Below are 10,230 nucleotides of genomic sequence, written 5' to 3' on the forward strand. Positions count from 1 at the left end.
CCGTTGGTGGGCACGTCTTCTGGTACGATGTGCTTTAAGGGTACGGTCCTGTGCAGAATCCTGTCTAGATTTGTGCGCACAGTGCAGATCCGCCCAGTCGAGAGCCTCCTCTGCGCTTGTGAAGAAAGTGGCCACACCATCGTGGAGTATCTTGAGGCGAGCTGGAAACAGAAGGGAGTGCTGTATGTTGTTGGCACGCAACCTTTGCTTTACTTCCAAGAACGGGGATATTTGCTGTTGTACTGCACGCGCATAGTCTGGGAAGATCATGATCAGTTTATTCTCTACATGCAGGGGGCCTGCTTGTCTGGCTGCCCGCAGTACCGCGTCTCGGTCACGGAAATGTAGGAATTTTGCCAGCATTGGTCTGGGGGATGCTCCTGGTGGCGGTTTGCGAGCTGGTACTCTGTGGGCCCGTTCTATGGAGAAGAACGCTGTCCTGTCTGTTGCCGGGGTGAACGACTTCACCCAAGTTTCCACGTAGCCAAGCGGGTCCGCGCCCTCGATCCCCTCCGGAAGACCCAGCACGAAAATGTTGCAGGGGCGCAAGCGCCCTTCCAAATCATTTGTGCGTTCCTCTATGGTGGATAGGCGGGCCAGGACATTCTGCAATGTCGCCTGATGCATTTTGACAGTGGGTTGTAACAAAGCAAAATCCCTCTCCCCCTCTTTCACTTTGTCGGCGAGTTTGCGATGATCATCCCGTAAGAGGCTAATATCGGTCGTGAGGGTGCCCAAGCGCTTCTCCACGGATATTCTAGAGTGTTCGATGGCTAACAGGACCTGATCCTGCATGTCGGAGATTGAGGGGTCGGCCGGCGACGTAGCGAGTGTAGTCCCGGTCCTGGCTTTGGGCATATTTTCGGGGGCAGTCTCAGGCACTGTGGTGTGCTGAGACGCCCTTGGTTTCCCCATTACGGTGACCGTGAGGATCGACAGTTCTGCGTTTGGCTTGAGGCAGGCGATCCGTCGTGGACGCGTTGCAGTGGTGGGCCTGGAGGACCGACGAGCCCAGCCAGTCGGGGGCAGGGTGGCGCCAAGTCCGCTGAGCCACGCGGGAAGGGAAGCCCCTGCTCTCGCTGGCAATGTGTCCGTGCGTCAAGTGGGGTCGTGGATGGTAGTCCCGATGACCAGGACGTTGCGGTAGTTCTTATGGAAGCGACAATCTGCCCTCACGCTGCTCCGTCAATAAAGTGTATGGAGCAGAGAAGGAGCCACTATGAGGGTCAGGCAGCACCCATGTGCTCCCGGGAGGCACTATAGGGGTGAGTGGGGGGGCTCTCCGCAGTGGTGGACCCCCCTGAAGGTTCCAGCATTCAGTGGACTCCTGTTGAGGAGATCCCCCGCACTCATTTTGGATCCGTTTAAGCAATGCTGGCAAAACAGCTAATAAGGTTGTACCAAGTGTTCTGGTATATACTGCAGCAAAGACTATACCCCAAGTGGCGCAGTCTTCCAATGGGGGAGCCATCCCCATTGGCAAGCATATTGTGAGAATTCTGTTTTTCTTCAGGTCCTGTATGGGGAAACACTGCTTCAAGCGGATTCATTTTTTATGCAATCCAGAATGGAATTTCCTCCTGTCTGATGGGTACTTTACCTATGACTGCATTGATGGTCACTGGACTAATTCCAGGTGTAGCCAATTGTGGATGTACGGCCCTTGCAGGATTTACTGTCATTGTTAGCATGATGAACTGTGTCAAACTTCTGTATATTCTAACTAGACCTGTGTACAATGTATGTAGTTGTGCTGCTGTCAGTTTTGTTATTTCTGGGTATGGTGGGTAACTGGCTAAAACTGGCCATGTTGCTCCCTCATTGCTGAGGGGACCTAGTCTAATATCGTTTGATATGTGTGGTAGGGCGCCTTCAAACCAATGTTGGTGTTCTTGGTATGTTATTGGTATTTCTAGTCCTTCATAAGCTGTGTAGTTGTTAGGAACTGTAGCTTCAGTGTAAGCATGAAAAAGTCTTGTTCATGCATCTGCTGCTGGGAGTGTAACCCATGAATAGAATACATTTGTCCTGAATGCTTCGTGGTCCTCAACCACGAAGGCAACGTCTCTACCAGCAAGGGGCAGCCCACGTTGTTGCAGCATATGAGTAACTGCAGTTTACTGTTATGTTAATTGCTGCTTCGTTGTCAGCCATGTGAATATGTGGAATTCAGAGAGGGTAACACAATGGGATGATCCATTGAAAGATTCAAGTTTGAACAGCCTACAGCCAATACATAGCAGTTGCCTACTCAGCGGAGGGGAATTTTCCGTAACACTACAGACGTCTCCCCAAGTAAATCGTGGTAACAGATCTAGAACCCTTTTGTCTGGTAATTCATGCATACCCAAGTGAGATACACAAGAAATACACAACATGCAGCTTCAAAATATATTGCAGCATTGGGATTCTTGTTTAAAATATGTGTGCTGCAATAAGCAATATAAGGTAACAGAATAACGTGATTAGCATTATGAGAATAGTGAATAAGATAAACAGTTCAACCATTTTGCTGTTACGGAGAATATATGCTTGCATAAAAGTACTGTAATATATTGTACTGCTACCTATTCTAGTATGCCTAGGGTGGGCGAATCTGCCAGAATCCCTGTAGGGTGATCTAACTCCCCTGTTACCTGTGGGTAAGGAATAGGACACTTTACCCCGCATATTTTACTCCGCATGCCATTACCCCGCATTTTTTACTCCGCCAAAACTTTTACAACGTAGGGCTTTACAACGCAATCCGTTACAATACATTCACCATTCCAAGGCAACTACTATTCTAACTCCAGGGGGGCGTTATTTTGGGGAATGCATTGTAACAGTTTTCGGTGATAAGCCCTGTGTTGTAAAAGCTTTCGTGGAGTAAAAACGCGGGTAATGGCATGCGATGTAAAGCATGCGGGGTAAAGGATGTTTGCCGTGGGTAAGTGTCATCAGGGTGCCCATCTTGGTGGAGAGCTGGGCATCATCCCTCGTAAGAGGTAAACAGGAATCAGCTGGGCTGAAATTCTGGCATGGGGCAACCTCTCAGTGCCAGCTAAATGCTCCTCTAAGAAAACAAAGAATTGATGTCATATATATTATAAACATCACCCAAATTGCATTTCGAAGTTTCTACCAGGCCTCTGTTTTTGATTCTATTGTGATAACTTGTCGCCGAGCAGTCAAAACAAAACAACATTTTGTATAGTGAACATATCCCTTGTAAAGACTGTTCAAGGTATTTGATAATATGCCTACGAAGTGGAAATGTAAGCAAAAGCCATTTCGGAGAATATTATTCTGCACAAGCACGCAATGAAATGTGCATCGAATGGCAATGTTCAATATTCATGAAAAGATGTCTCAGGTCTAAAATGTGATCACTACAAAATGTTTCTGCGCTGTAGAATCTTTGCTTCACAAAGAGGGGATAAGGGGAGCAGCAGTCTTTTGTTATTGCGGCCCAGATTTGGAGTGTCTTTCACTCCTTTTAATTTGCTAGGGTCGCTGACCGTCTCTCAGGGAGCGTAGGCGGTGGACATGGGAAGAGGACTGCGCACAATGCCCAATTGGTCCAATGGTGCAGTCCTTGCTCCCACAGCTGTGGACGGCTGTTCAGGACTGTCGGCCACTACAGCCCCAACCAAGACACTTCCTTTTTCTGGAAAGCGGGTAAGAGGGTGAATCGGAGAAAGTGCTGGGAGTCAACCGTCTAAAAGGAATGTGAAGGTTGCTCTGGCCGGGAAAGCTGTGGAAGGTACCACCCAACAGATGCCATAGGCAAAAAGGAATAATTACAGGACACAGTTTGCAATGCATGATAAACCACTATTCAATAACATAAAATCAATATGCGAGTGTATAAGTAGAACAGAAAATACAATAGAAATACAACGAATGACAGACAAGAGTGAATCAAAACTGAGATGCTCTTATCTTGACTACTGGGCATCAAAGAAGGGAGGCAGCAAGATGGTGTCTCTCAGTTTTGAATATTTTAAAGGACTATGATTGGTGAACTGAGGAGGAAAGGGGAGGGGAGCTTACTGTTGTGAATCATGGGAGTTGTAGTTGTTAACATTCTTTATCATTTTTTTGATTGGCTGCTGATAAAATACAGTAATAAAAGAGAAGCATAATCTAAGCTCCTGGCCCGGACATAGAATTGTATTGAAGCAAAGCAAATCGATGAAGGATAGAGCGCAAACATATTGGAATAAGTGTTGCATAGCTGGTCTTTTGCCTTCCTGTTTGGCAGCCTTGCATTTAGTGGGCGGAGTTGCAAGCTTCTGTTTAATGAACTGCTAGGCAAAACGTTCATAACGAAAGGCTGGCTATAGAGCGCACATGCTAATTTGATTATGTAATGTCTAGTAAAACTGGTAACCAGGAAGTGGCATGAGTAAAAGATGATAGTTTAATGAAGGCACATTTATGTGGTGCTTGATAGCGAGATGGTTATAGATGAGATGGAGGAGGATAGGAAATCGACGGCTAAAGGGTAGTATATGGTCTGATCTAGAAGGTGAAGGGATTCTAACTTTGTCTGCCATGCAGCACATAATTGAAATCACAGTTTCAGCTGCCTTTCAGGCAAGAGAAGTTACTTCTTCACCCCAGAAGGTTTTCATTGACTTTGTTGATTCTAATGATAAGGGCACGGAGGAAGAGATCAAAGGAAGATATTTTTAGGATCCTGAACCAAAGGTGGTTATGCAACATATTAGAACTAATATGGCGCCTTCCCAGAATACCTGTTAGTGGTCAGAGGACTCTGTTGCCTTTATCAAATTAAAGAGACAGAGACTCTGCCTCAGCATAACACCCTCAAAAAGGTCATGGATGCAGAATGGAGCGATGTGGACAAACCTAGTATTCCATGGTTTTAAGATATCAGTTGCAGGGCTTTGCTTATGAACTTCCTGCTATTGGAAAGGTTGACTCGCTTATGGTTGACTTATCAACCTATGGCACTATTCAGTGCCGGCTTTAGCGCTGGTGGTGCCCGTGCATTTATCTATTTTGGCGCTCCCCGTATGGCCTACTCCCCGGATTCCCTCACTACCACCCAGGCAAAAGTGCCCATCATCTCTCAGTAGGACCACTCTCAAATACATTTAATTTGTTTTAAAGCGCTGGTGAAGGTTTGCTTTACTATCCACATAAAATACAGATCTGTTCTTTGCATCAGGCATATTACCCTTCTGTGCTACTTTATGGTGAGTCAAAATTGCCTCAAGATAAAACTAAAATGATCTTTCTCTCTAGCAGGAACCTTAATCACATGAGTTATCATGACATTTTCATAGCTGCCTAAAAGCTGAACGCACAAGGAACTCTGCAGCAGGTGTTTTTAAATCCTATGTTATTGCTAAACACAGCACCCCCCTGAGATCAGTGCCCCCCTCCCCCCTCTCCAGGTCTGCACCTGAAATGGCCACACCAGTCACACTGCCCTAAAGCCAGCCTTGGCACTATTATCTGACACTGGGGATAAAAGGGTGGATTTGGTAATCAAGAGAAGAAATGCTGCAGCAAATGTTTCCATTAGCACAGCAGCATATTCCATTTGTTAGATGCAATCGTTGATTAAGGATATTCAAGGAATAACAGATCCACTGGAGAAGGGTAGCTATCACCCCAACACTGGCAATCATGGAGCAGCAAATATGATTTCTGTCTGATATAGCCTACGACTGTCTTAGTGAAGCGGCAGCAGCAGGGTCATCAGTAGCAGCAAAACATCAATTGTGGATGAGATCTTGGAAAGCAGATGCATCCCAAAAGAATCTTCTGATGAAGCTTTCATTTGCTGTATTTAGTAGTCACCATGATTAAGAAATCAGCAGACAATAGGAAATTGATTGCAACAGTGAAACAGCCATTGAGAGGAAAAAACATTAGACCAGTATAGCGTCTGGACCAACTTTTCATTCCAATCAGCCCTTTTGAGGGAGTGGACATGGTCGGAGTGTCCCCCTCAGAAAAATCCTGGGCGCAAACCAACGGCAGCCAGCTCCTAAGTCCTGACTATGCTGCTTCAGAGAAGCCTCTAGCTCTACAAGGTCAGCTAAAATTGTTTGTTGTTGTATGGATGACCTCAATCAAAGACATGTGGGTTCTGCAAGTCATCCAGAGTGCTGGTCATGAAAGATAGGACCTGAACCATTTTAACCATTTTAAAATTGAATTTCATTTTATTATTGTAGCTTGTGTGTTTTTAATTTGTTTTGGCACTTACGAGCTGTGTTCAATGCTTGGGGGGGGGAATTTTGATTGCTCAAAGGATTAGGTCAGCGTTCTAGTTTTCAGACGCTGACACTCGGCTTGAAAAACAGCCGATGACGCACCCACGCTGTGGCGCCTTTTCTCACTCAGAGTGCTGGTCATGAGAGATAGGACCAAAGCAATCCATAGTTCATTCCATGGTGAAACCAGATATGTCTTTTTCAGGAGATGAAAAAAGTCTGTTGCTTGTTCTTTGAAAGTTCTTTGTGCTGGCGTTGTTTCAGGTTCGCTGGGATCCTCAGAAAACGTATCAAAGTTAATGAAATAGCCAGAGGCAGTTCTGTCAATGTTTGGAATTACATCAGGATTCGTAGAAATCGCTGGAACCAGTTGATCACTTGTTACTTCGTGTAGAAAGGTGTATCAGGACAAACTGTTATTTGGGTCTCAAGAGGGACGAGTGCCATAGCTTTGTTGCTTAGTCCTTCATTTCTCACTGTAGAATCTTCAAAGGTGATGAGTCTCTCAGTTTGAACCTCTTGGATTGTAGCTAGCGGAGTACGTCTGCTACATTGTCGGAGTCCACTTGGCCTACTGCTTAGTATCGGCCACATAGTGTGGTTTGATCAGGTCGATGGACACAAATCTTTTCTCAGTTCAGTTCATGAAGCTTTATTCGGTTCATAACATGTGATGACCATAAAAGCACACGGCAAAATGCAGAAATACAAAAAATACAGACGAAATAGAAACACATTTAAAAAGTCATACTTCTCCTGTAATAAATAGATTTACAGATAAAACTGGCAGTATAAAAACATATATCTGGAGAGTTCATATTAAAAAGCAACCTCATTGCATCTTCCATATTAGAAACACCATATTTTAAAAACATGGGTTTTAAAAATATAATCCTTACATTCAAGAAGAGAGTGCAGATAAGCATAAAGTGCATGCTGCTTTGTTTTGAATGACCATCGCACGGGCAAGGGCCGACAGGGTACCTTTTTTGTTGGGGGAAGGCCACCAAGACATGTACCATTCCTAACCTTAATCTGGTTAAGACAAATCTGTGAACTGGTCGGGTTACCATGTTCAGATACTGCTGGAAACCCTCACTTACAGTGTATTTGTTATAAAGTTGAACAGTAGTGAGGGGACCAGTCCCAGCTAAACGTTTTTGGGTTCTAAACAACATAAAAGATTTTTTCATATCATGTTTGACAAGAACTCGGGGGGGACAAGAATCTAGCAACAAGTTCAACCCGAAAATAGCCTGGTAGCTCTCAACAACATACTTGAGCCATGGGATTTTCATACAATTATCTAATTTGAGGCAATCCTTAATAACAAGTTGGTTGAACTCGGTCTCTTCCTTGTGCCAAATTGCTTGGTAAAGCGACAAAGGCCTAAGTGAAGCAAGGTCACTCAAATAGGCGACCCCAACCTCTTTATGAATCAACTCTGTTGGGGTAGAAGCAGGTAGATACATTAGTTTCTTGAGGAAGATGTTTTCTTCCCTCTGTAAGCAACCAACATTAGAGTAACCCCACAACCCTGCCCCATATAGGGCAATGGAGACACTTTTAGCCTTGTATATCTCCATCATGTCTCTGATTCGCCTATCCCCTATCTTTGCGGCGAATTTAAATATGCCATAGGAACTTTTGACCATTTTGGTCCTAACACTTATTAAGTCCTGGGCCCAACTACCATCACTCGAAAAAGTGACACCCAAATAGCAAAAATTATTTACTTGCTGCACTTTCACACCTTCTATAAGAAAAGCATGATTCTTGCTAGTCTTGGCCCCGCAAATCATGGTGTGGGTTTTGCTTTTGTTTATCAGCAACTTCCTCTCCCCTATAAATTCAGAAAACCGGTCCATCAGGCGCTGCAAACCAATAGGTGTCCAAGATAGGAGCACAGCATCATCCGCGTAAAGCAGAACTGGCACACTAATCCCGGCAACCAGAGGTGCATCAGCCTTAACTGTTTTCAGGACGGTTTCCACCCCATTAATAAATAAAGTAAACAACAAGGGGGAGAGGACACAGCCCTGTCTTATTCCGCGTTTCACACTGAAATTCGGGGTACACTCCCCGTTGACCCCATATCGAACACACGCTTGCATCTTATTGTATAATCTAGCAAGGAAGAAAATGATTTCCTTGGGGGCGCCTAATTCTAACAAAACTGACCAAAGGAGCGAATGGTTAACTAGATCAAAAGCGCTACTTAAATCGGCAAAGCAAAGATACAAATTACCATGCATAGCCTTAGTAAACTTGCCGATTAATAATTCTAAATTCAAGCACTGATCTAGGGTCCCACGTCCCTTTCTAAAGCCATATTGGGAGTTGTCAAGAATCCCATTCTCCTCAGCCCACGTTTCCAATCTAGACAACAGCACCCTGCTCATAATTTTCACCGATGAGTCCAGCAGACTAATCGGCCGATAGTTACAGGCTGATGCCTTGTCCCCCTTTTTGTAAATAGGGACAATAATTGAATCTCCCCATGTGGGTGGAATCAAAGTGGTTACCGCTGCATTGAGGACCAAAGTAAGTATCGGTCCCCAAATCAGTGGTTGGGCCTTATAAACATCGATAGGGACTCCGTCGGGCCCCTGTGCCTTTCCCCCCTTGCTAGCTTTAATACTACATTCCACCTCACCTAAGGAGATGTCTAGTGAAACCATGGGCCATTGCCTTTGCTCGTTGTCAGTCGGGGCACTATCTTGGAAAATGGCTGAGAAATGGGACACCCAGGCCTCACTCCCCACATTGGAAGAAAGTTGGGGTATTTTATCATCTTGTAGGAAGGGGGAATTGATGGTAGACCAGAATAAGCGGCTGTCCAAGGTTTCTGCCGCCTGTGTTAAATTATCCCAAGCTTCCTGCTGTAGTTCCTTCTTCCGTCTAATAAGTGCCATTTTATAATCGTATCGCAGAAGTGTGACTTGATTCTTATCCCTTGGTATAAGGGCTAAAGCTTGTTTAAGTTGGGAAAGAAGGGCTGTGCAAGCATGGTCAAACCAACCCTTACCCTTGCCTCTCGTACCCGGCTTGTTTCCCGTAAATATGTTATTAATAGTCATGTTGATATTAATAATATTAGTCACAACAAAGGTAGACGAACACCCTAGTATTAAAATAGCGTTAATGTCTACCAAGTTTTTAGATATGATTATGGGCACTACTACTGCAGATTTTTCCCCGTTCCACCTTAGCCTAGTCCCATTTACTCTATGCGGCTCGATGTTAGCTAAAATTCTTGGCGCTGGCTGGTCTCTACACTTCCATGATTCGATTCGCATAGTAATACAGTTATGATCGCTCAAATTAGAGGCATCCCTTATCTTGATCAGACAATGGGGCACTAAACTAGATGAGACCAAAATGTGGCCGATGCTAGAGCTAGCGTTCCTCCCAGTGAATGTGGGAATAGAGTAACCACTGGCCTCTACATCAGGCCTCACCAGCTCTAAATCATAAGTTGCCATTACACTATTAATAGCCTCCCCATAGGCGTTATGTGGGAAATGGGGCGTGTTCTCACCACTGTTATTTTGTACCCCGCAAGCCCTAGAGGAAGACAAACCACAGGTTGTGGAATTAAAATCACCTAACCAAATGAAAGTAAAAATACATTTTGCTTCTGCTACAAGCTTCATGAGGGCACTATCAAGCTCATCTATCACTATGTGCCGAGAATTATTAAAAATATTATTGTAAAAGTTTATTAAAAGCACCTCTATGCCTTCTGGTAGTCGCACCCAGAGAATTTGGGAATGGGTTCCGACTGACAGATGTTTTACAACCGTCAGCTTTAGGTCTACTGATATAAGAAAAAGCAGTCCCCCCTTAGCTCTTCCATGTCTGGACTCTGAAGCTTCTAGGCTATAACATACATAACCATCGAAACTTGGTTTAACAGTACACCAAGTTTCTTGGAGACATAGAATGTCGTATGATCTAATCAAAGCCTCCCATCCCAGTTTGTTTCCCTTAG

This window comes from Triturus cristatus, chromosome 8, assembly GCF_964204655.1.
Source record: "Triturus cristatus chromosome 8, aTriCri1.1, whole genome shotgun sequence".
In the NCBI taxonomy this organism is placed as follows: Eukaryota; Metazoa; Chordata; class Amphibia; order Caudata; family Salamandridae; genus Triturus; species Triturus cristatus.